The sequence below is a fragment of the Meleagris gallopavo genome, chromosome Z, assembly GCF_000146605.3.
Source record: "Meleagris gallopavo isolate NT-WF06-2002-E0010 breed Aviagen turkey brand Nicholas breeding stock chromosome Z, Turkey_5.1, whole genome shotgun sequence".
Lineage (NCBI taxonomy): Eukaryota > Metazoa > Chordata > Aves > Galliformes > Phasianidae > Meleagris > Meleagris gallopavo.
In genome coordinates, this window is record NC_015041.2 from 19743619 (window position 1) to 19749198 (window position 5580).

At 38.8% G+C, this 5580-nt stretch overlaps 1 protein-coding gene across 1 annotated transcript in view; it reads right to left on the reverse strand.

Annotated features, from left to right (window-relative positions):
• The window catches only part of THBS4 (thrombospondin 4), a 1064342-nt gene that overhangs the window by 35970 nt on the left and 1022792 nt on the right, over positions 1-5580 (reverse strand). The window lies entirely within an intron of this gene.

Sequence of the window (5580 nt, forward strand, 5' to 3'; positions counted from 1 at the left end):
GCTGTTGCAATGAAAGGCCCAGCCATGGACACTGCTGCCTTGTGTACAAAAATAGCACATACATTTGTAGTTTTACTTATGACTTCTCCTAAAGTAGAAGAAAGGGAAGGTGAATCCAGCTGATCTGGAAGTTGATGATACTGTCAACAGCAGTGAAATAATGAGCCCCAAGCTAAATCCTTCGCAGGACTTATTTTGTGCCTTTTCCTGTATTGCATAAAGAAATTACTTGCTTTTTGGAATGCTTTTTGGAATCCTTTAGGTTTTTATCTTGGATGCTCACACAGTTGTAGGAAGAAAGGAAATAAAAACACACACAATTCCATCTCTCAATAGCATTTAAATACTACAGACAATATCAGCTGAAGTAAGACTTGCTATTTGTTTTACTTGTAGCTTTCTTATGCATTCCTTCTAATCTCTTCTTTTTGCAAAGGTGAAAATCACTAATTTAATCGTTGCTAAAATGTTTCTGAACAACTGTGAGTTTGGATTTCTTCTCTGGTTTTCTTCAGTTCTTCAGTATAAGATTATGCCATTGCATTTCAGTCTTTCAGTGTCAGCCTTTTTTTTTTTTTCCAGTAAACAAGGTATTTCAAGGTTTCAATGCTTTCTCTACTACAGAGGGTATTTAGAACTGTAAATGTGATTTTTACTTATTTGTTTTTGTAATTATTACCTGTTTACAAAGCTGTAAGCGCAACTATCCCAAGGTGTTCCTTAAGCAGCTTTTTTTCACCACCTAAATTTGCTTAAAATCTTCAGTAGCTTACAAATTCCTATAGCAGAATAATGATTCCATCTGTCTACCAGGAATAAGACTTCTTTTAAGAGGGCAGTATGGTTCCAGAGAACTGAAAAGCATAGAATCCTTAGAGTTAGAAGCATCCTTTGAAGGTCATCTAGTCCTGCAGTGAGCAGGGACACCTACAGCTACATCAGGTTGTCCAGAGCCTGGTTCAGGCTAACCTTGGATATCTCTAGGGAGGGGGCTTCCACCACATCTCTAGGTAACCAGTGCCTCACCACCCTTACTGTAAAAGACTTTTTCCTTATATCCAAGCTAAATCTACCCTCTTTAAGTTTGAAATCACTGCCCCTTGGCTTATCACTGTAGACTCTGCTATAGAGTCTGTACAGTTTCTTGTGAAAAAAACCCATCTCCAGCTTGTCCTGGGTACAAAATTCATTGTGTTCTATGTGTTAAAAGCAAACAGATTTTGAGTCTCTTCTTCTCCAGATTTGTTTCTTTACTGTGTAAGGGGAATTGTGTATTGCAGGAAGTAGAGGCTGACTGTTGCAATGCCTGTTCTCCTTTGTGGAATGTGACAAGACTGTGAGCTGTGCACAGACAGCAGAGAGTAAGGCAAAGAAATCAGGAGCTGTTCTTTCTCGCCCTCATCCTTTGTGTGTGGGAAAGCTAGAAACTGGTGTGTTTGGACCTAAGGATTTGACATAGAGGACAAGCTACTTCTACTTAAATACTGATGTGCTAAAAGGAGATTACTAGGGAAATTCTGGAGTTTGTAGGAAGTCTCCCAGTTTTGCCATGTGACTGTTGCAGTAGAAACATACTGGTGATAATGGAATGACTTGGATTTTTGTTTTCCTTTCCAGTTGGCCTGCTGCTGTGGTACTGCTGCTTGTTCCTTGTGCTGCAAATGCTGCCCCAAGATAAAGCAGTCAACAAGCACCCGCTTCATGTATGCTCTTTACTTCATCCTGGTGACTATTATCTGCTGTGTCATGATGTCGACGACGGTAGCTAATGAAATGAAAACACACGTGAGTAAGATACGCACTACTGCTTCTGAGGGGAAATGGAGCTCCATCTTTCTCTTTTCTCCTCCTGTATGAAAGGGCACTTCCTTTTCAGAAGAGGCAGTCCATTCTTTCTACCCACCCATTTCCTTACCCAGAGGACTGTGCATGATCAGCACCTTCTTTCACATCAGCAAGAGTCAGGGATCGTGGAACTAGTGGCCTGCCTTCTCTTTTGTTGTAGGGAAACCCACTACTATAAACTCATCCCCAATTTGCTGTGTGGGTAGTTTCAAGACATCTTGTAGTAGAATAAATTGCTTTAGTCTGACGTTGAGTTTCTTTGGTAGCTTGTTTAGTAGCAGAAGAAGCAGCTAGAAAACAACTCTTCGAGAGTTGTATTTATAATACTAATTCTGTGTCCTTTGTATTATGTGACACACTACTACTACAAAGCACAATGCTGTAAATCCTGTGCAGTGCATTTTCTTCCATGTGTGTTGAGTCATCATGTTCACATGGCTTCTAACTACAGCAGACATTGTTCAGTTCTAATTGTCTTTTTAATTAAAAAGCTTCAAAAGCATTAAAGGAGCTGTGGCTAAAACTAGATTATAAAATTTAAATTTCTTTCAGAATCCTAATATGTAACTTTCCTGAGGTAAATTTTACCAGCTTGCTTGAGATCAGATGCCAGACCTGTTGTACTTCATCTTTGGTTTCATTTCTTAAGCCACCCAAGTTGCTCTTAGTAGCATAAATTCTTTCTCTCACTCTACAAGCTACCAGAAAATAAGTCTGTTTTTAAGTAGAGAAAACAATGGCTGGACCATTTACATTTTAAAAATTAGGCAATGTGGTACTGGAACTTTCCTGCCCTGAGCTTGGCATCAGGCCTGCTTTGAGGCTGTCACTGTACGTTCCCTGAAGATTCAGAATACTTCAGTTGCTCCGAACATCTAGTTCTCCATATTCCTTCCCAAAGAGGGAGTCCCAGAGGGAGCATGGTGATGGTCATTTCCTTGTTTTACTGGCTGTGGCTGAGTTGGTGCCCTACTTAACTTCTGCCCCTGGATTTCAGTTAGTGTGAAAAACGTCCCTCTGAAGCAGCCTGGGCCAGAAGCTAGTGGTAACATCCTGTAACTGAAAGAAAGGTGAAGCAGCAGGATTACATAGGGCTATCTTGAGGGTTTGGTGCCAGTGACCTTCACCCCATTCTGCCCTTTTTGTACATTCTGTCCTAATTTTCTTTAGTATTGCTTTGCTTGGATTATCACAATGCTGCCTTCTTACCTGTGGTCATCTGAACTTGCAGTCTGTTCTGTAAGAGTGCCTACTACGGACACTGAGATGTGACTGTGAGCTGCACCTCAAAAGCTTTTCAACATGATGCTGAAGTTTCTTGCCAGGATTTACCTTGACTTTTCAACATGATGCTGAAGTTTCTTGCCCGGATTTACTTTGACTTAGTGGATGCTTAGATTGGCAATAAAGTGAATAATCCAAGCAATTGAAGCATATGGAAGACAAATTATATGCTAATATGCATCCAAATTTCATAAAGTCACTTTTCCATGAGTAGTGTGGTTTTGATGCTGTTTATGTTCCTAATAAAAAAAACTGTCTCCCTGTCCAACAGAAAAGTGATTCAAGCAGGCTTCAACAGCGTGCTTTTCAGTCTTGTCAAATTCCTTTTCCAGTTTGTAGTCTTTAAAGCTCAGTGCAGGAATAAATGGCACGAAGAGTAGCTGTTAGTGTGAAGTAGAAAGATAATTACCATCTTAATTTAGAGCATTTGATGACTTTGAATAGGAAATTGACCACCTGAAAGTAGTCTTTCTCCTCTCTAATTTAATAATTCTGGGCTGTTCAGACTCTTGAAACTAATTCAAGCCTGTTCTAGTAAAGTGCACCTTCAAAATATTTGTCCAGCCAAACTGGTCTTGGCTTCCCAAAGATGAACTGTGTTTTGAAAGTGCAGGGCACTTTCTGATTCCTTTGCTTTTGGCTGGATCACAGAGTATTCTTAAATTCTGAAGCCAGACTGTAAGCAAATACTTTACAGAATGCTTTTAGGAACTTGCACTCTCTTTCTTGAAAGGGGACATAATTTTATTTCATTTTAACTAGATTTGTTTATTTTTCTCTGTTAAAAAATATTTAAAATTTTAGTGCAGTCATTTATGGAGCCATCACATTGCCAGGAAACCATGAATCTGCTTTACCAATTTAGAAATCAAATAATCACACTGATGTTACTTGAAAGGAATTTCACCTTTATCAGTTTAGATATCTAATAGTCGCACTGATGTTATGTGAAAGGAATCTCCCCCTGTTAGTGAAGAAATTTCGATTGTTTTGTTGGTTGGTTGCAAATTCCCAAGCCTGAAATAGATCCCAAAGTATTGTAGCACTGTAGCCTTTGGATCTTTGAAGTTATTTTGAGAGGAAACAACAGCAGTGTACATCTTTTATTGACACTGTAAAAAGATTTTTAAAAACATGTTTGTTTTAAAATAATTCATTTGGTTCCACTGTCATGCCTTCAGTCTATTAATACATGTTTCAGACAGGATTTTTAGCTTCTGAGTTGTAAGTTCTGCAGGTGCCAGCCCAGAGTTGGGAACCTGCTCAAACAGAGTAAACATGATTTCTTTTTGGTAGGTTTTTCTTGTTCTTTTCATCCTTCCCTCTTATCTGTTCCATTCCTGTGCCCATGAGACACAAGGGGAGAGAGACTCGAAGAGTTAAATTCTGAAAAATGTGCAGAGAAACCATGGCATTTATCTTTGATCTCTGGGGAGGAAGCAAGAAGCAATGGTGAGGGAGTGGGTAGGGAGTGAAACAGATAGGGGGGGAGTGGTTTGCTGTGGAGAGTATTCCAAACTGTAGCAAGTAGAATAGATTTCAAAGGAGAAAGGTTGAGTGTATCAAGGCAAAAGATGGGATACAGCATCAAGATGTGAAAACTTTAACAATGTAGACAGCAAGGCAGCACAGTTATATAGTTAGTTATAAAGTTATATAGGCAGGCAATATAGTTATACAGGTTGGTTTAAAATTGACTTTGGTCCAAGAGGAAGCAAAGCAGGACTCAACTTGAAGTAAAGGCTTCTGTGATCCATGTATATATTTTTCCAATTATTCTGGTGAGAACTAGCTTTATACTTGCAAACATTCTGTTGAAGCATGGCCTTGCATTTCACAGGCTTTGAAATGATGGTTGATGCAAAAGGAGGGAGATAATATTTGGTTTGTCAAAAAACTGTTAGTTTTTTTAAAAAAATATTTTTTAATGTCAGGACTGTCTCAAAACTACTGGTTTCATCCTTCTTAAATAATGAAAGAAGAATCAGAAGAAGGATTTCAGGAAAACAAATGTTGTTTGTGAAAACCAATTCATTATTGCCAAAGCATTTCAGTTATGTATGGTTATATGTTCTGGTAAAGCATATTTTCAGACTCATTTCCCCAGGCATAACAGTTACAGTTTGTTAAAATGTAAATTTGCAACCAAACCCAAGTTTTTAAATTAAGCTGCCTGTTGTCTATTTCTGACAAGAATTAAGCTGTAGATGCAAGCTTATGCATGTTTTGATCACACTGTTTTTTTTCAGTCCATATCTCACCTGTTCAAGACAAGGGGTTTTACCTGTTTTTTTTCCCTTTGTTTCACCACTAGCAAAGATTTTCTTGTTTACTTTCTCCATTTTCATAACAAATTTCATCTGATCCCACAGAATCACAGAACAGAATCACAGAATGGCCTGGGTTGGAAGGGACCTGAAGGATCATGAATCTCCAACCCCCCTGCCGCAG